We start from the raw sequence: 20,649 nt of genomic DNA, 5'->3' as shown, positions 1-20,649 counted from the left end.
ATTGAAAAGAAGGCATTATCCTCCATAATCAGACTTCTTAATATGTTAGGTGTCAGTGTTAATCTCATATTATTTCATAATTCTGACCACCATTATCATAATTGAATAAAAAGAGAGGGCATTTTGCATGTCTATGTAAATCAGCAAGAGCTCCTACTTGGTTAGTGGGGGTGCTGATTCCTACTAAGGAAATATCAAGAGGGAAATCTGCCCTTTCATAAAGAAGACCCTTCATCATTGAAGAGCTAGATCTCTAAGATCACTCTATTTACTCTTAGTTCTTTAAAAAAAAAAAAAACCCACCAATTTGTTGGGGTATGATTGACATACAAAACACTGAATATTTAATGCATACAACTTGATGAGTTCGGAAACAAGTATGTATCTGTGAAACCATCTCCATAACCTATGCCATAAACTATCCATCAACTCCAAAAGTTTTCTATTGCCATCTTAATGATGATGATGGTAACACTTGACATAAGATCTAACTTCTTAGCAAAATTTTAAGTATATAATATAATAAGCTATAGACACTATGCCGTATAGTAGAGCTCTAGTTCTTATTCATCTTGTATAACAGAAGCTTTGTACTCTTTGATGAATGCCTACCCATTTCTTCTCCACCTAGCAACCACCATTCTACTCACTGCTTCTGTGAGTTTGACTATTTGAGTGGTGTCGTGTAGCACTTTTCTTTCTGTATCTGGCTTATTTCATTTAGCACAATGTCCTCCAGGTTCATCCATGTTGTTACAATTGACAAGATTTGTTTATTTTTTTAAGGTTGAATAGTATTTTATTGTATGTTCATATTTTTCTATCCATTAATCCACTAATGGACATTTAGATTGCTTTCATATCTTGGTTATTGCAAATAATACTACAATAAACACGAGACTGCAAATATCCCTTTGAGACCCCGATTTCAATTTCTTTAGGTATAGACCCAGAAGTGGTATTTCTGGATCACATGGTAATTCTATTTTTAATTTTTTGAGGAACCTCCATACTGTTTTCCATAGTGGGAACACCACTTATATTCTTACCAGTAGTCTATAAGGTTCCCTTTTTACCATACTTTTCAATGCTTATTTTTTATTTATGATAGCCATCCTAACAGATGTAAGGTGATACCTCATTCTGCTTTTTGTTTGCATTTCCCTGATGATTAGTGAGATTGAGACCTTTTATTTACTTGCTGGCTGTTTGTATGAATTCTTTGTAGAAACATCTATTTACTTCTTTTACCCGTTTTTTAAATTAGATTTTGTTTGGTTTTGTTTTTTGCCTTTTTAACATTTTGGTTTTTGTTTTAATATTGTATGAGTTTCTTATATATTTTGGATATTAACCTTTATCAGATACATGGTTTCCAATTTTTTTCCCTTTCTGTAGGATGCCTTTTCACTTTGGTGATTGTTTCCTTTGCTGTGCAGAAGGCTTTTAGTTTGATGTTGTCCCGTCTGTCTATTTTTGCTTTTATTGCCGGTGCTTTTGATGCTTGTGTACAAGAAATTATTGCCAAGGCCAATATCAAGATGCTGTCCTTATATTTTGTTCTAGGAATTTCACATTTTCAGGACTTATGCTTAACTCATTAATCTATTTTGAGTTAACTTTTGTGTACGATGTAAGATAAGGTCTATCTATAGCTTTACGTCTATAATCTATATATAATCTCATACCATATATAATAATTAACTGAAAATGGATTCTAGACCTAAACATAAAAGCTAAACCACAAGGATTTTAGAAGAAAACAGAAGAAACTATTTTCCTGGCTTAAGAGTAGGCAACCATTTTTAAAGCAGGACACATAACAATAAGCATAAGATAAAAGAAAGAAATGATTACTGAGAGTTCACGAAAACTTAAAAGCTCTACTCATCAAAACATACTGTTAAGAAAATAAATCAGCAAATAGATAGATAGATAGATATGGATTTTTTTTTTCTTATAAGGATATCTAGTTATTCCAGCATCATTTGTTGACAATACTTTTCATTGCTCATTGAAATGCTTTGGCTCTTTAATTGCAAAGCAAATGACAATATAATTGTGAGCCTATTACTGGGTTCTCTATTTTAGTACTTTTATGTATTAGTCAATCTTTATGCAATATCACACTTTCTTGAATGTTGCAGCTGTATATACTGTCTGGGAAGCAGGCAGTGTAAGATCCACTTCTCCTACTCTGCTTTGATTTTAAAAAAGAAAATCTGAAAAGGATTTCTGGAATGTTTTTCCACAAAAATTGCCTTGGATGTAGATGGTTCCAGAATTTGTTTACTGGCTCACCAATATTTTTACTAGGCTCTTATCCCATTTTCCTATTTTGTCCTAATCAATGAGTAAGTGATATGTTCAATGAGTGAGTTTAATGAATATGTTCTCTTGGTCACTAGACAGCTTTTGCAACAACCTTCCAAGTGACTGTGTGAAAATGTCCAAGGAAAGAAACATGGAGCAAGAGTTCTCTTCTTGTGTTTTATAATAGAGACAAACTTTTCCCAGAAGCCTCCAGCAGACATTCCTCCATGTCTTATTGGCTAGAATTATGTCATATGACAACTACTATAGAAAGAAAGGGCTGGGAACATAAGTATTTGGCATTTTCAAGCCTCCATCTTGAGAAGCTTTGAGAAGAAGAGAAAAAGGAATGGTGTCTACAACATAGGCTAATAGTAGAATAACATGTCATGTTTCTTAGACCAAAGGCATTAACTTATGAAAATGAAGTAACTGCTGGTAGAATTTAAAATTCAAAGACAAGGAGACGCTTTTTTTCTTTTTTAAAGAAAACTTTTACAGAAAGCTTCCTAGCAATCCTAAAAGTGTATATTAGATTAGTCTTTCTATAGATCTTTTCTATTACTGATTTTTATTTTGTAAATTATTCTCAAAGCTCTTCTTAAGTCCCACCATAAAAATTATAAAGCAAAGGAGATGCAGTGTGATTACCAAACTACAGCAGACAGTTATAGGCAAATGTAGACTAAAACTGTGGCAAAAAATTTACCCTTGCCTCCCCTCACAGGACACTTTCTGCACTATGGCAAGTTCCAGATCAGGAACTGTAACTAGTAAGTTTAACAAAGAGCAACAGAATATGTGAATTTTCTTCCTTGGAGTTGAGATGTGACTCTCAGTTTTTGAAAATATTTAAACATTCTGTGCTCCCTGGGAGAAATAAGAAAAAATTTAGCTATAAATATGTGCAGCCATATATATGCACATATCCATAGAGACCTCGTCCTATGTACGTATATATCAACAAAACGTCACTCCCTTGATGACAGCTTGGTGAATATTTCTCTCCTTTAGCAAAATTCTGATAAACCGACATTTCAAGTTCATGCAAACAAATTCCCTATGGAATGAATTTATTATTTGTCCCATTATTAATATTACTCAGCTCTAAGTACGGTACCTTCAAAAGATTCCGCTGCCCTTTGTTGTGTGAGAGCGTACGTGATTTCGATTAGCAAACCTGCACACCTCTAAGTTTCCTTCTGAGCTTGTGCAGTTAAAATAATTATAATAAAATCTATTAACGGCTTGTTACTGCAGGGGGAAAAGGCACCGCATCCAAGCTTCCATCTGCAACCATTGATTCTGAAGTGGTGAGTGACAGTTCCCCACTGCCTAAGTAGGTTATAACAAGCTAGCTTCGGGCTGCAACAGCCAGTAGAGTGCAGAGGAGAAACGACTGGCCTCCAAACTTGTCTTAAGCCTCAAGAAAGAAGGAAAGGGGGGGAAATCTCTGCCCATAACGGCAGTGCCTGCTCTCACATTCAGCAGCCGGAGCTTTGTAATTGCCAACTCGCTTTAATTCCCACTCACACCTTGGGGGGACAAGGCAGAGAACTCTCTCTAACGGATAGTAATAAAACTATTATTCATCTAATCACCCGCAAACATATGTGCTTCTTTTGTAACGACTCTGTTGCCCTCATCCCCATAAAACATACACACACATAAGCCGACTCATGCAAATGAAAACACAATAGCGAAGACAATGTAAACCAAAAGAACAGGCTGCTTTGCAGACATACAAAAATTCCACCTCACATTCATCCTTTATATACTGTATATAATTCCAGTGAATTCCTATCAAACCCACACACCATGAGGAAGACCCTGTGTGTAGCGATAAAGAGAATCCACGCTATTATTTATATCTTTCAAATGAAATCACTCCTTTTGCTTCGGTGATTGGCCTGAATATACCAGGTGAAAGTGCGTTTCAAATAGGAAGCTGGCCTCATTTCTCTCTGATTTTGCATAGGGCTATCCAAATGAGCGATAAGCCACACACCAGCACGACTCGATTGTAATCTTCTTTTCTTGCTTCCTTGTGTGTGTATATATCATAGTACAAACTCAGATGCTCTGATTTCTCTCTGTCCATTTCTATCAAATACACACACACGCACCCCCTTCATCATATCATGCTCCACAAGAATTAGCTTTGTGCCCATGTGTTAGCGTTCCAGTATTGTTTATGAAAGAATAATAGGTCAATTCCCTCAACTGTGCGTGACCGTAAAATAAGAAGATTATGACATGGTGGGGGACAGACAACCAGGTATATCAATCAGATTAGTGCTGTGCTCTAGAAAAAAACTTTGGAAAGATTTGAATTTGCTACAAAACTCTTTTAAACATGTTTTTTAAATCACATTGACAAAAAACGGACCGAATAAATTAAATTTGAATCAAAATGGTATCCCACCTTAGTCTTAAATCTAGTCTCTTAATAAATGTTCACCATTTTTTAAATGAAATCTATGTTTAAAAACTAATTTTCCACCACTGTGTTTTCTCGAGAATGTGCCATTGACTGCCATGGAAATTTAATTGTACGCGACTCTAAGTATCCTCTGATTGAACATTTTAGATAGGCACATATCTATAAGAAGAATATTCTGGAAAATTGGTGCCATTACATGCATAATTAAAACAATTATAAAAACAATCACAATGACAATAATCAGTATTTCAGTATTTCAGGCAGTAGTTGGTTTTTAAGAGAAGTTTGGGCCAGTTAATGTTTGCAAATGTATTATGAATTTTTCACAGGTAAATACACATGCATACACACATAATTATGTTTGGATTATCAACACTAGCCAAAAGTTCTTGGAATTTTTGAAAATTTTAACAACCTAGTATTATTTTCATTTTTGTGCTACTGCATTGTGTTGAATATAATTTTACAAGAGACTGGTTAGCAGAATAAATTTACCAGAAGTGAGGCTCTTCTTTTATTATCCTGAATCCCAGGAAGTGTCATCACTTTGAACGTACCTTGACCTGTGAATCTGGGGAAGTAAGCTAGGACATAAAGAAACTCATGGACCTATCAGTACTTTTTGTTCACCCTTAACAATACCAGCATGGTATCTCTATTTCTCTCCAGAAGCATATGGAAATTTCCGCCTTAGAGTTTGGTATACATTGCAGTATTTGTTGCTTCCTATGCACCCTTCGTGAAGAGAAAACAAGTATTGACACCTTGAGCAGTTGGGAGCACATGGAAAAATTCTCATCCCACACATGTTCATTGTACAGTGAGTATGGATAATGTGGATACCTAAACCCTACAAAAACCTCTGATTGTAGACAGTAGAATGGTGGTTCATTTTTACTGATCTGTATGCTTTAAAGGTACCTCTGAATACCTTTCGTAAGTTTGCTATGTCCCATTTATAATCATGAGAGGAATACGGTAATAATGACCATCTGATATTGACTGAACTCTTAGCATGTATTTGCCATTCATTGTGCTTAACGATTTACAAGCATTATTTTACTAGGTCATCACAAAATAATCTATAAGGCAGGTTTATTGTTACTTTCATTTTAAAGGTAAGGAAATGGAGGCTAAGAGGGAGTAGCTATCCTGAAAACCAGCAAATCCAGGGTGCCTTAGTTTGGTTTCCTTAGAAGGAGATCCTAGTTAAGGAGTTGAGTAGAAGTGGTCAATTGGCAAGTACAGGGAAGAGTAGTGGAGAGAAGTACATTGAGAATGGAAAGGATGGTGGCCAATATGAGGTGCATTATTTAGTAGACTATCACTATCCTTGACCACAGCTTTATCTTGTGGGGAAACTCTTGGAAACAGCAGACTACATCCCTCAGACTTATCCCAGTTCTGGAGGGTGGAATCTGGAATATGTAGCCATCATTTCAGCTCAGTCATGGAGGGCCGCTAGGAGAATAATTCCCTGTAACCATATAGTAAAGGTCTCTGCTTCAGAGAAAGCCTCCAAGCAAATAATGGCAGTTGGAAATCTTCCCACAGGCATGGGAGAGGCAAGCATATAGATGGGGCATTGCAGCCAATTAAAACAAGGTTTAATAGTGGTTCCATGATTTTATATAGGACGAGAGATGATTGGGCTGGAAGGCTGTTTCCATGCATGTGTCTTAAAACTACATTTGTATGATAATCACACTGACTTGACTTAGTTTGTATTTTTATTTGGAGTTGCTTTGGTTATGAGAAAAGAACTGATAGAGATTTGGGAATTTTCAAAGCTCCAAGCCACCCCTCGAGCCATCGCTGCCTGGTTTGTACCCAGATCTGTCTACAAAGCTCATGCACTTAACTACCCTACAAATATCTCTGATAAAAGCACATCTCTCAACTGGGGAAAGTTGACTCCAATATCTCCTTTCAGAGGCTCTCAGGCTTCTGAGAGCACCGTGCCCTTCAGTCTTCCCTGCATGCATTAAAGATCCTAAAGCACTTTAGGCAGTGACTACAGTAGAAATGTACCCATTTGATCTGTTGGGAGAAGAAGAGGTCAGTGGCCTCAGGGGAAGACACTTGTTAGCAAAACTATCTCCCCCACTGATCTGACATAATACTTGAAAATTCACCAGCTGGGACTGGGTTCTTAGGGAAATACATGTTATCTGCAGGATTCCCCTCGCCTGGTTGGTAATACTTTGATTGTAACTTCTCCCAAAGGAATTTGCATTTTATCAGTTTCTTGTAAATTAGATTTTTAGATTCGTAAGTTTCTAGAATTGTCCTGATGTCAATAAATTAAAGATGGGAATATTATGATGGAGACTATTCATGAGGAAAACATAGGAAGTTGCTCAGAGAGAGTGAATCCTGCCTCAGTGGTAATATATGGGCCCTTGGTCAGGATTAGAAAGCAGGCAGGCATTGAAATTCTGTGACAATAATTTCAGAACGAGAGATAAGGATAGAAATGGGAGAGGTGTCCATAAAAATAAATTCCACCTAGCTTTCAGTTTTTCCCAAGGGCAAATCCTTCTTTAAGACCCATCCTAGAACAAAGAGGCAACTTAGACTCATGGACCATCAGACATAAATATGACCGTAGAGACCATGAAATTCAATTATAATTACAGAAGAACCTGAAACTCTGACAAGGTAAGTTAACTGCTCATAGGGGTGGTATAGATGAGGATTCCAGAGAAAGGAGACACTAATGCTTCTGGTTCTTCTGTCTGCCCTGTCCATTAATATAATTACAAATATTTCTGTTTCGATTTTTCAACATAAATATAAGGGAAGTATAGAGAGGAAGAAAAAAAGTAAGGAACAATAAAAAGAAGAGAAATGGGCAGAAAATGAAAAGGATCGAAAAATAATGCATGATGGCATGATGACTGTCCTGTTCATTATTAGTTAATAATTACTGTGTAATGCATTTGAAAGGGTCTCAGATGAAAGAGATCTGAGTAAGCACCCTATGATCATAATTTTAAAAATCAACTACTGAAAGCTTTCAAGAGCTGGAGTCTCCCCTTTGGCTTTCAGCTGCACTCAGGTTGAAAGATCAGAGGCCGCATATTGGGGAGATGGAGATCATCAGACAGACATTGAATAACTGGCATCCTATAAAAGGTCATCTCAAGTCAGTGTCAGAGAAATGAAAGTACAGACTAGCTGACTTCCATCTCATATACTACACAGATGTTTGAGCTAAAGGAGATTTTCCACTCAATGTAAATATTTTCTCTTTTTGCTTTATTCACTGGCTAGGGATTTCTCTAGGGTCTTCGGTCTTTTGGTGAAAGAATCAATTCAAAAATCACTCATGGTATCAACTGGTGAGAAAACACAGTTTCTTATGTAAAACAAATTAGTACTTTAGAAAATACAATCTGGGAAACACGTATTGAAAATATTCTGAAAATTAAGTCTGTTTCCGTTTAATTCAATTATATTTCCTTTGTTTTTCATTCAATTCAGTTCCTCTAGGATGCAAGTCACATGTGACTGTACGTGTGTTGGGTGCTGTGAGGGTCACAGAGCAATCCTCAGCTAGCACATACTTTTGAGGAGACTCTAATTTAACTACTGAGACCAGACACAGACACATCAAGCATTTGCCCAACAGTATGATGTCAACATCACAGGCCAAAACAGAGCATGTGCCAAGGGCAGAGAAATAAGGGGAAAAGCATGGAGAAAGATCATTCTGGATTGGGAGGACAATATGGCCAAGGGTACGGATCAGATGCAAGAGTAAAAGCGAGATACGGTGAAGGGAAGTTACACTGGGGAAAGTAAGGTTACACACGAACACTATAGCGTATCAGAATTCCAGGTATTAATGAAAGCCAAATGGAGCACTTCTTAAAAGATGCACAAAAAGAATGTAAAGACATGAAAAGAAATTCATAAGTTAAGAATATAGTGATTAAATATGAACTGTTCCTTAAAGATTTGCAATTAAACATCGAGTAGGAGAGGTGGATAATTTTATCTTTGCAAATAGGGGCTGATGACACGTGGAATCTTCTCAGAGGATGGGAATATTGCTTTTTTGCTCCACGTGCCTCACAATAAACCACTGAGAACTATGGCATTTTGATGCAGATTTTTATTTTCTATTTTTATTAAAGATTTTATTTATTTATTTATTTATTTATTTATTTATTTGAGAGAAGAGAGAGGGAGAGATCATGAGCAGCGGAGAGGGTCAGAGGGAGAGGGAGAAGGAGACTCCCCACTGAGCAGGGAGACTGTGGACCAAAGGGGTGGGGGTTCAAGGCCTGAACCCCAAGATCATGACCTCAGCCGAAGGCAGACACTTAACTGACTGAGCCAATCAGACGCCCCCTGATGCAGATTTTTAGAAACTTCAGGATTCATTTCCAAATTCCACAGCTTCTGCTAACACTGGATTAACATTAGTAAGACACAGATATTAGAATAAAAATGCCTTTCAGCACAGCAGGCCCTGTGTTGGAGGAAGAATACACTTCTCAGTGCTCTGTTGTGCCTATTTCACAATTGTTCAGCATTCCTGGGAGTCTGTTATCTCACGTTATCTCCACGCAACCACCAACCACCGAAGTGAAAGCGAAGCATTGCCCAGTATTTGAGACAAAACAAAAGGAAGGACAACAAACTCAAAACAGTTTAAAGCAAACGCTTTTAAGCTTACTGTCTAATCACTCTGGATGGTTTGCCTGTATCGCAATGGGCGAGTAAATTCCCTCTCTCGAGTTAGGCACAATTATTAGTCAATGGAGCACGGAGCCATTAATATCTACTAAAATAAATCCGAAAGAAAAGCAGTCTCCAAGCACAAAGTTTATGAAAAATCTAAATGCAGAATTTCTTGCAAACCAGAGATTTTGCTAATTCTACTTTTGCTAACTAGGATGGTTATCAGTGAGACACCCTTAACCCCTAAATCAGAAGCAGCCCACAGAGCTCAACAACACTGTGCTCGTCTTAATTTTGTTTGTTTGCTTTTCATTTCTATCCATAAATTGTTTTTTTCTAATAACGTTAATGAAAATGAAATTGGACATTGTGATTGAAAAATAATCTCCCGCTTTGAAAATAAATGTGTCCGCTTTGCCTTGATACTTATTTTCGCTAACCATAGGAGATCATTATCTGGTCCCAGCATTCAATTCCGTCCATGTTACACGAGCTATTTTGGTCTTCATTTTTAAGAGAAATTATTGTCAGAAAGTCTGTGTTGACCAGGTCTCAGCAGACCACCGACGGAGGATCAAACATGCCATTGAGTTTAAGAATCAAGAATTAAGCCTTACACAAAGCCCATACTTTACAACTGTTTTCTGAATTCAATTAAAGAGACACTGTGAGGGCCTCTCACCAGTAATAGACCCTTATATTGTGTGATTAAACCTGTTGATTCCATATTGTCTGTGATTTGTTTCATTAAATATGTTTCTAATTTTTGTCAACGTTTAGTGAGTCATGTTGGATTACACAATTTATCTGCTCTATAATATTTATTGACTAAATATATTTATCCATTCTCTTGCTTATCAGCACTTGAGTTGTTTTCATGTTTTTGTGTTCTGTTGCTGTTGTCACGTTACAGATTGAATGTTCTTGTGTGTATCTCTTGTGTGTACAGGCTAGAGAGACTCGAATATGCACCTAAGAGAGGAGCTGATGGGTAATGTCCATGCACACGTAGGACTTCACATGTGTCAAATGGTTTCCCAAGTCTTGTACTTAATTAACACTGACACCAGCAATGGGGGAAGATTTTATTATGCCATATTCTAATAAATTAATAGTTTCAGGTGAAATTGGTGATTTTGTGGGTAAAAAATGGTATTTTTTGTATAGTTTACTGCTCTCTGAAATCCTTCTGCATTTTTTTGCCTATATTAATTTGCAATTATTTCATATTCTAGACAAATTCTCTGTGAGTTGGAACCATATTCTTCAAGTTATGGCTTGTCTCTAATTTCTTTATGGTGGTTCTCTGAGAAGTAAAATTTGTAATTTTAATATAGTCAATTATATGGTTTCTCTTATGCTTTGTGGAAATTACACCAAATTGAAGAGATTCTTTCATAATCTATTGTCACAAATCTATACTTCTGTATCTTCTTCCAAGAGTCATTTTTGACATTTACATTAGCCTTTAATATATCTGAAAATAAGTATGATATGAAGTAGAGATTTAATATTTTTGGAAACAAAAACAAAATATACCCAGCAACCTTTTGAGAGCTGAATTTTTTTTTTTTTTTTTTTTTTTTGGCCGTGATCTACAATATTCTCTCTCACAAATCAAGGTTCCATCTCCATCTGGCTCTGTTTCTGGCCCTCGAGCTCTGCTCCATTAGTGAAAATATGAATTTATCCATTCGTCTAGTCCAGAACAAGTAAGTTTGCTGTAATCACTTACCTCTTACTGAATCTTCTCTTCAGGAGTGTCTTGGCTGTTGGTGAAACTGTTCTTACATAAACAGAGTAGTAAGAGCTTGGAAAGCATATTATAAATCCTCTGGCATTTTGATTAGAATTATGTTAACTTGATTTAAAAAGTGACATGTGTTGATACTGCTTTCTTCATAACTGTGGTACATCTCTCTGTTTAGGTCTTCTCTGATGATTTTCCACTAAAATTCCTCCGTAAAGGCCATGCACATCTTATGGTAAATGTATTCCTAGATTACTGACTCTATTGTTTAAAATTCCAACTTAAATGGTAGGAATATGTTAAAGTTACTTTGTTATAGGACTAGTTAACTGTGCATAAGTTGTGTAATTGAACTTATATCTGATCATCTTGCTCAATTCTCTTCTCAATGTTATTTTTTTCTATAGATCAGTTGTTGCATATTATGTAAATGTATTATTTTTTTATTCATGGCAACTTTTTTTCCTTTTTAAATTCTTATAATGAATTATTTTATTTGCTTATGTCTCTAAGAATGGCAACTATAACACAGTGTTGAATAGATACAATACTGGTAGAATTTTTAATTTCATATTTTTTCTGTAAATATTTCATATATAATTAATTATAATCTATCCTAATATCTGTAATACACAAAGGCCTTTGAGTCTAAATTGGTTCTATTATTATTATTCTTATCATCATCATCACTGCTGGTGACTTGTATGTTTGGTGTTTTTGATTTGGGAATTACATTTTATTGAAATTAATCTGTGGAATGCTGTACATTTAACTCCAGAGAAGTATGGCTTTGGGTTCTGTTGGGAGCCAGGGTGTGACACTGGACCTGCCCTGTATTCCCTTTGAGTGCACCGGCTTAATTTTTCATCTCAAATTCAGCTCCTTAAGATCACAGAAACCACAGACTTTGCCTATGGATCCCAGAACTGGTCATTTACCCTAGTATTATGGTCTCCTTGGTCTACAATTCCCTCGTGCTTTAAGTCACTATCATTTACTTATTTGGTTAGATTTTTCACTTACATATTTTTCCTTAGAGATTCTTTTTGCTCTCTTATCAGCTCAATACTTTCAGAGTTATGTTTGTGAGAATTTTTCCAGAATGTATCTTCATATTTCCTTGTCCTCCATATTTCTGCCATATTTTTATTCGGATTCATTGTTCTTTCTAAATAAACATTCCCTTAAAAATAGTTTTAATCATCTGGTCCTTTTGTGTGCTAAATTAGTGATGAGTGGGGAAAATGTTTATTTTGAATTGTATTGAGGGCAACAGTGTACTTTCCGTGTCTTAAGCCCAAGTCTCAAATTTTATTTGCATATAAATAAAACAGAAAGTGTCTTTAAAATTCTGATTTTTGAGTATTAGTTAGATACAGCCCAGTATCAGAGAGACACTCAACTTGAAAATGCACATTCTTTCACGAACACAAGTGATTCTGATCCAAATTTGTCTAAAGATCACACCTTGAGACCCACCAACCTGTACCTATCTTATACCAATGCTTTTGCTGTCCCTGTGCCTAAACTATCCTCAATTCCATCTCCCCTTGTCCCCTTAGTTCTTCCTAACTCATCACCAACCCACTTTTCATAGTTAGTTCTACTCACCTGATACCACGCCTCAAATGACACCACCTCCAGTGTGCTTTCTCTCAACCCCTTCTAAAAAGGGATGTTAATGTTTATTGCACCTTTCTGTTGCACTTATGCATTGTATATTTTACTTATATGTTCATTAATTTGCTTAACCACCAGGCAAAGTGTTCATAGAAAAACTGGATTTCCTTATATGTAATGTCTCACAGCCAGATTTAGCACATTGCATGAGGCATTGTAGGCACCTAATAAATACATTTAGATTTGCAATACCTCTTCCGATAGAAAAATAAAATCCACAGAACACATTTCTTTATTTGAAACCTAATTCTCACAAATTGAAGCAATTTTAATATCATAGACACAGCTATAGAAGGAGATCTTAATCTTACTTTATATGGCCCACAGTACCCTGTATCTGTCTTTAGTCATCTCATCTATACAATGAAAATATTTGCTTTGTTAAAAAGAACCACAGTCAGAGAGTAGTTAAAGTGGTTTAAAAATGATTTCATTAGAAACTATTACAATAGGGAGAAAGGGCTCAGTATAGAGCCAGGCTCAATTCTGAGTGCAGCGTGGATATGTAGGAATTTATCAGCAACAAGCAGAATGAGGGAGTCAGTGGATGGAAAATTATTAAGAGAAGACATTAGGGGTAGGGTAATTCTTATGAAATAGATTTAATAAGATTCTTGCTGAAGACAGGTTAGGGTCATCAGATACCCAGGGTGGGAGATTAGGATTTGATCAGATATCAAGGGCAATCAGATTCTAAGGGTGGAGGATTCTTGCCGAACTGACTTAGGAGGATTCTTACTAAAACTAAAGTCAGCAGGCTGAAGACAGGACCCAAGGACAAGGCCTTGCCAAAAAAAGGAGTTTGAGGAGGTTTTCTAAAGTTTGGTCAAGGAGAGAGTCTTTTTCTGCGTACTGACTTTTTAAATGTTTATCATAGCTGTTATTGTATTATAATAAGCATTTATGAGGAAAGTTTACAGTTGGAACCATTACATGGGGAGAAAATATCTATAAAGGTTGCATCTATGTGCTCCCAAACACACTTTCAGAAGAACTGTAACCAGAGGCCAATTTTCTATGTCAAAGGTGAATATTACCTCTTTAAATTAAAACATCGACAGTATATTCAGCATAGCTGAGGCACACTCTTTCATCTCTTTGCTGCTGCTGCATGTAGCAGCTTCCTTTGTGTAGAAGGATGAGTGTCTGACTTCAAAGGACGAGGATTCAGTAGGACTTCAAAGGTGATGTGACAGATGGTACATGAGGAAGCATGGCCCAATGCCTATTCTCACATTAAAAGGTGTTTTTTTAAACATGAACTCTGTTGACATTTACACATGATAATGAGTATGGCATTTCATCTGCCCATGCTTCTCTGTTGTAGTCCCACGTTAGTTATCCACTGAACAAGAAAGAATGCTGGGAGCCATCTTGAATAAATGGAAAGTTAGACAAAATGGCATTCAGCAACCTTTCAACAAATATCAGGCTTCATTTATTCCAGTGTCTTCTTGTCAATAAGGCAGACAATTCCAGGGTCTTAAATAGCAATTCTATTTAACTTATCCAATTCAGTATCTCTTTATTAACTGCTTGCCATGCATGCAGCATTATACTAACTACCATGAGAGATTTAATAGACAGATATTACGTAGTTCCTGCCTAAGGAAATTTATGTGAGATTTTAAAGACATGAATATATGAAGCAATTTGAGGGCTATCCAAGGTGCTCGAATCCGTGGTATACACACTGAGCCTTCACCCAGAGGAAGTACATGCTGAATGTGTTTGTCAGAGCTTTCACAGGGAAGGACCTTCTGCCAGAAATCTAATGGCAGGGAGCTGCTGAGTTACTGTCTCTCCCAGCCATGAAGGATTCATGAGGGAAAGAGAACTGGGGCAGAACAAAGTAGAGGGGAAAAGATGTAAATAATGATACCTTAGTTTTTTGTGCAAATCACAAAAAGAGCAATTTTAGAATGGTTGATCTGGTTTTTACTTTAGATGTTCCTGAAATCCAAGCTTAAAGTTTTCAAAAGGAGAGAAAACAAAGGAAAACATCACTTTCTATAATTGTACTTTTTTAAACATTAGAAATTTAAATCACACTTCCAGTTGTGTATTCTTATTGTATTCCTGGCTGTGGTAGGTCTAATGAGACTCCTAGGGAAAAGGGTAGATGTGAATTCCCAGTAAGCAGTCATTCCTCCCCAATTCTGTACACAAAAATACAGCAATACAAACAAATTCTTCATTTTTTTCTAACCATGAAATGAACAGATCACTCATGCCACAGAGCTTATGCATATGGACAATTTAAATTGTTTTCAGTTGATATAAAAAATATCATTCTTAATTCGTTTGGCATTTCGTTATTTTGGTTCATCTAAATAAATGAATTCTGAAAGGTTACCGTGGAGATACCTATCAAGCATCATATCTGGCAATGAACAGAAGAAAAAAATGGAGGCTGTGTACATTGCAAACTCTAATCTAAATGTGTCATTAGACAGAGAACAAGTTGTTAATGTCGCCCTTGAAGTTGACCTTGTCAGAAAGAAATGTAGACAGTGCTCCACAAGCTTCAGTCTGAACTATCTTCCAAACGTTCTCATCATCCTTCTCCCAATGTGGAAATACATCACTGCTCTCAGCTGACATTCAAACCATACCAAGCACACACGATTTTTCATACCGACACAACTACTGTGGCTACAATGGTTGCAAGATGACGATGTCTTTAGAGAAGTGTTTTGTCAAAGACTAAAATAAACTAGCTCCATGTATGAAGAGCTTGAACATATACAGGATTACATTATGAAGAAAAATAAACCTCACATTTACACATAAAATCAGCCTGATGTCAAAGAGAAGGGTTTACGACAGAAAAAAATGTAGGTGTTATCATGCGTGGGCTGAACAAGTGGTACAACTGGGAAAGAAAACTGGGTGTAAATTGACTTTTCATGACTGGCATTTAAGTATCTGGGCAGAGCACATCCACATACATGGTAGAGAAAGCTGAATCTAAGACACGATCTACCCACATTGAAGACTAAATCCTTTGTAAATAGAACCTGTGTTTTCTTAATATGTGAACTATTTTCACATTGCTGTTTTTTTCTAAAGACCAATGTATACCTGAATATAATTACAATTTTAGCCACTGAAACTTGTTGATGAGTATTTATAAAATTACCTAGAACGTCAGAAGAGTAGTCTGTAGAGTTAGGTTTTAGTACCTTTTCTCAACTTTAAAGCTATGTGAAATGGGGAAGCACATAATCTTGTAGCCTCTGTTTTCTTATTAGTAAAATTGTGTGGTCATATCAAGTTTCCTGAATTATTTCACTCATTTCTTCAACAAATATTTTATTGAACACTAAGTACTGAACATAATTATAAAACAGATATACATAAAGTTTGTCTTTATGGAGCTTATAATCTGGTGATAGTCCTTTAACAACCATACCAGTAAATGTGCAAGTGTGTTGCTGCAGAGACTGTTCACCAGTTGTCTGCTCTGAATGGACCAACAGCTGGACTATGTTTTCCGTATTATCTTGCAGTTAGGTAGCCAGTATAATATAACCAAAAGCAATACACGCAATTTTCAGCCCTGGCCCATAAAGGTCTTCAATGCACGGTTGTAATTTTTGATGATTTCTTGATATTTATTATATTGATATAAATGATTGTGATTTTTGAAGTCACATGTTGAAGATAGTATACTCACAAAATGGAATGAGCCTGGGTCCTTGAGTCACTGTCTGGAAAAAGGCCATCTGCAGGCAGGAACATCCACTTTGAGCTTCATATTTGTGAGAAATAATGTGTTAATATACATGTTTGAATTAAATTGATTCAGTAGCTAATATTACCTAACAAATACAGAAGTTTGTACCTTCAAGTGAGTGGCTGCCATAAAAGAAAAATGAGAATAATAAGCTGTGTGACATTGGCTTAGTAGTGGAGCACTTGAGCAGTGGGCAGTAAGAGAACATGTTTCACCAGCTAAAAACATGGAGATCCATGCTGTGCAGTGGCGATATATTTGGTAAAACTGTCTTTGCAATAACTTGGAAGGAAGATAATGTGTGCATTGAGACTATAGCTATAAGGTGAGTGGTTAAAAAGAGCCAGAGAGCTAATGTGGCATGGCTATTACCGCCTGCCGTTAATAAGATGTTATAAGAAAGATGAGTTCAAGCAAAGATTCACTGATTTTCGAACAGAATTGGGAAAGAATACAGAGATTACCATCTGTAAAGGGTTGGAAAAGCCAACGATTTCCGTACTCCAAAGACAAAGAAGAAAAATTGAAAGAACATGGCATAGTAAGACTTTTTAGCGGAAGTAAATGACTCAGCCCTGCATGAGAGATCAAAGAAAGAGTATTATTTTCACAATAAGCTTTTTATTTCAGATTGTCTAAGTCACCATTAAACTGAGAGACAAAGGTATGGAGATAAGGAAGCAAATAAATGAAGAGGCATGACAAATATGTCAAAGAGAAATGTTGGGTGTATGGTGTGCCCATAACTGTGAAATGTTTGAGGTTTTATCTTACTTGGAACCTAACAATTTGACCTGCCAGTTTCATGGATGCTGACAGAAGGTACAAGAATCCTAGGTCAAAGACAAAGAAATATTTACTCACAGTGATAGTTATAGCTGAAGATCTGGCATTTTTTTTCTTTCACCAGTTCCCTATGTCCCAGGTCCTCCGGAGCAATGTGAAGACATCTGCACACAAGGTTGGCTGCAGTTCAGTACAAGTGTCTCAAGCATTGGGAATCCAAATATTTTGTAGTGGCAGTGAGCATGCCACACCTCTGCCTGGAAGGAGATACCATCTTTGTCTTAAAACAGCAAATAAATCTCTTTGTTTCAGTGCTAGATACTTTCCATAACGTCTAAGCCCCTTTGCTATCCTTGGGAAGATAGTCTAGGAGTAAAGGCAGTCCCTGCCACTGGTTGGAAGATATACAGAATTGTGATGGTCTCATGGAGAATTATTTCCCAGCATATAACAATACATAAAACTCTCTAAAAGCAAATAAAGCAGAAGTGTACATATTATACTGATTTTATTAATAAAGAAGCCGTAACATCAGGCTGAAGATTAAAAAAAAAAAGTCTTTGTGTTATTAGGAAAAGGAAACAAAACAAATAAAAACAATAAACCTTAGGCCATCAACCCTGTGAAGTGTGAAAGCTATGCACCTCCAAGGAAGATTTTTTTGCAAAATACCTACTTCTAATATTGCTATGGAAATTAATGAACAGAGGTTTTTCTCCCAGAGTATAGACATAAGAACCATGGAGACCAGTGAAAATAATTTCTCCCAGAAAAAAAATCAGAGTCTGAATAGCAAACATCACTATCATTTGAGCTATTACATTTTGAAGATTTGTTTGTAATGAGACATTTTCTATTACAATGTTAACTGATATGTATGCTATGGTAAGTACTATGTTATAAACATAGAAGTTGATATAAGATGTTATAACTGAGGGAAATGATTGAGATATTAGGGGGTCAAATGGTGTTTTTCTAAAAATTAGACATGAGATGAGATCTGAAAAGTGAGTAAGAGTTAGCAAGAGGAAGAACAGAGATAAATATACTTAGGGTGATTAAGTATGCTGAAATAAAAACAAAAATGAAACACACAGAGAAAAAAGAATCAAAAACTGAAAAAGAGTAAGTGAGCTATATGACATGTTTAGTTGCCTTAATATATATATATATAGTTAGAGTTCCCAAAGGAGTGAAAAGAGAGAGAAATAAAAGAAATATTTGAAGAAATAATGGTCAGTGTTTTGTCCAGTTTGTTGAAAATTATAAAGCCACAAATTTAAGAAGCTCAATGAACCCCAAGCAATAGAAACATGAAGAAAACTACACCAAAACATATGGTGATCAAATTGTTCAAAACCACTTTCAAAAAATTAATCTTAAAAAAAACCAAAAACCAAAACAAAAACAAAACCCAAAAAACAGCCAAACAAAAAGTCACTTCTTGTGCAGAGGGAAAGTGAAACGGATGACAGAGATTTCTCTTCCAAAACAATGCAAGTGAGAAAACAAGGAGAAACATATTTAAAGTCCTGGAAGAAAAACTGTCAACCTAGAATTCTATAATCAGTAAAAACATCTTTTAAAACAGGAGAAAATGTAGAGCATTAAATGGCTGTATTAGAGCAAAATTATGGTCCCAAATTAGTGAGCTCAGCTTCCCATTAAGAAACAAGAAAGAAAAGAAATTAAAAATAAATAAAACAGGGGCGCCTGGGTGGCGCAGTCATTAAGCGTCTGCCGTCGGCTCAGGGCATGATTCCAGCGTTCTGGGATCGAGCCCCGCATCAGGCTCCTCCACTGGGAGCCTGCTTCTTCCTCTCCTACTCCCCCTGCTTGTGTTCCCTCTCTCGCTGGCTGTTTCTCTCTCTGTCAAATAAATAAATAAAATCTAAATAAATAAATAAATAAATAACAAATAAAACAAAGGGAATAATAAAAATCAGACTAGAAATAATAAATAGAAAGCAGGAAACAAGAATGAAAATCAATGAAAACAAAAGCTGATTGATTCTTTGGAAAGAATGAATAAAAGTGATATACCTCTAGTTATAATAATCAGGAAAGATTTAGAGAAGACACAGATTACCGATATCAGGGATGAGAGATGGAATTCTGGTAACTATTCTAGTGTTTCTTATAGACACACACACAAAATTGTTCTAAGCATTAAAAAGATAGGGGATATGATAAGCAACTTCAAGTTGCTATATTCAACATTGTAGATGAAATGAGCAAATTCCTTGAAGGACACAAGATACTAAAGCTCATTCAAAAAACAAAAAGAAAGCTAAAACTGACTAACTCTATTTCTGTTAAATAAATTGAATTTGCATTTTAAAGCTATGCCACAAATACACTCCAAACCCAGATTTCATTGGCAAACTCTACCAATCATTTAAGGTAGATAAAATATCAACTCTATACAAACTTCAAAAAACATAAAGAGAAGGAAATAATTTGCAACTTTTTCTATGAGGTTATTATTACCCCAGTAGCAAAACCAGACAAACGTATTACACCATAAAAATCTTAGACAAGGACACAGGCAGTAACCTCTTTGACATTGACCTTAGAAATTTTTTCTTGATCTGTCTCCTGAGGCAAGGGAAACAAAAGCAAAAATAAACTATTGAGACTACATCAAAATAAAAAGCTTCTGCACAGCAAAGGAAACAATCAACAAAACTAAAAGGCAATCTATGGAATGGGAGAAGATATTTGCAAATGACATATCCAATAAAGTGTTAGTATCCAAAACATATAAGGAACTTATAAAACTCAACACCTAAAAAATAAGTATTCCAATTAAAAAATGGGCAGAAGATATGAGCAGACATTTCTCCAAAGAAGACATCCAGATGGCCAACAGACACATGATAAGATGCTCAACATCATTCATCATCAGGGAAACGAAAATCAAAATCACAATGAGATATCACATCACACCTGTCAGGATGGCTAAAACCGAAAACACAAGAAACAACAGGTGTTGGTGAGGATGTGGAAAAAAAGAACCCTCATGCACTGTTGGTGGGAATGCAAACTAGTGCAGCCACTCTGGAAAACAGTATGGATGGAGGTTCCTCAAAAAGTTAAAAATAGAACTATCTTATGATCCAGCAATTGCACCACTGGGTATTTACACACACAAAAAAAAATACAAGAACACTAATTCAAAGGGATATATGCACCCAATGTTTATAGCAGCATTATTTACAATAGCCAAGATATGAAAGCAGCCCA

The 20,649-nt window shown here is 36.0% G+C and overlaps 1 long non-coding RNA gene across 1 annotated transcript in view; it reads right to left on the bottom strand.

Annotated features, from left to right (window-relative positions):
- LOC123787343 (uncharacterized) overlaps nt 1–16,639 on the bottom strand; it is a 45,150-nt gene extending 28,511 nt beyond the window's left edge. Inside the window, exon 1 of the long non-coding RNA XR_006778150.2 lies at nt 16,558–16,639. This is a non-coding gene — a long non-coding RNA (uncharacterized LOC123787343). The remainder of the gene's footprint in view (nt 1–16,557) is intronic.
- Nucleotides 16,640–20,649: the final 4,010 nt, after the last annotated feature.

The sequence above is a fragment of the Ursus americanus genome, chromosome 19 (genome assembly GCF_024610735.1).
Source record: "Ursus americanus isolate L20-20 chromosome 19, mUrsAme1.1.p, whole genome shotgun sequence".
In the NCBI taxonomy this organism is placed as follows: Eukaryota; Metazoa; Chordata; class Mammalia; order Carnivora; family Ursidae; genus Ursus; species Ursus americanus.
The sequence above is the reverse complement of the archived record's forward strand: the minus strand, read 5'-3'. Positions and strand labels throughout refer to the sequence as shown.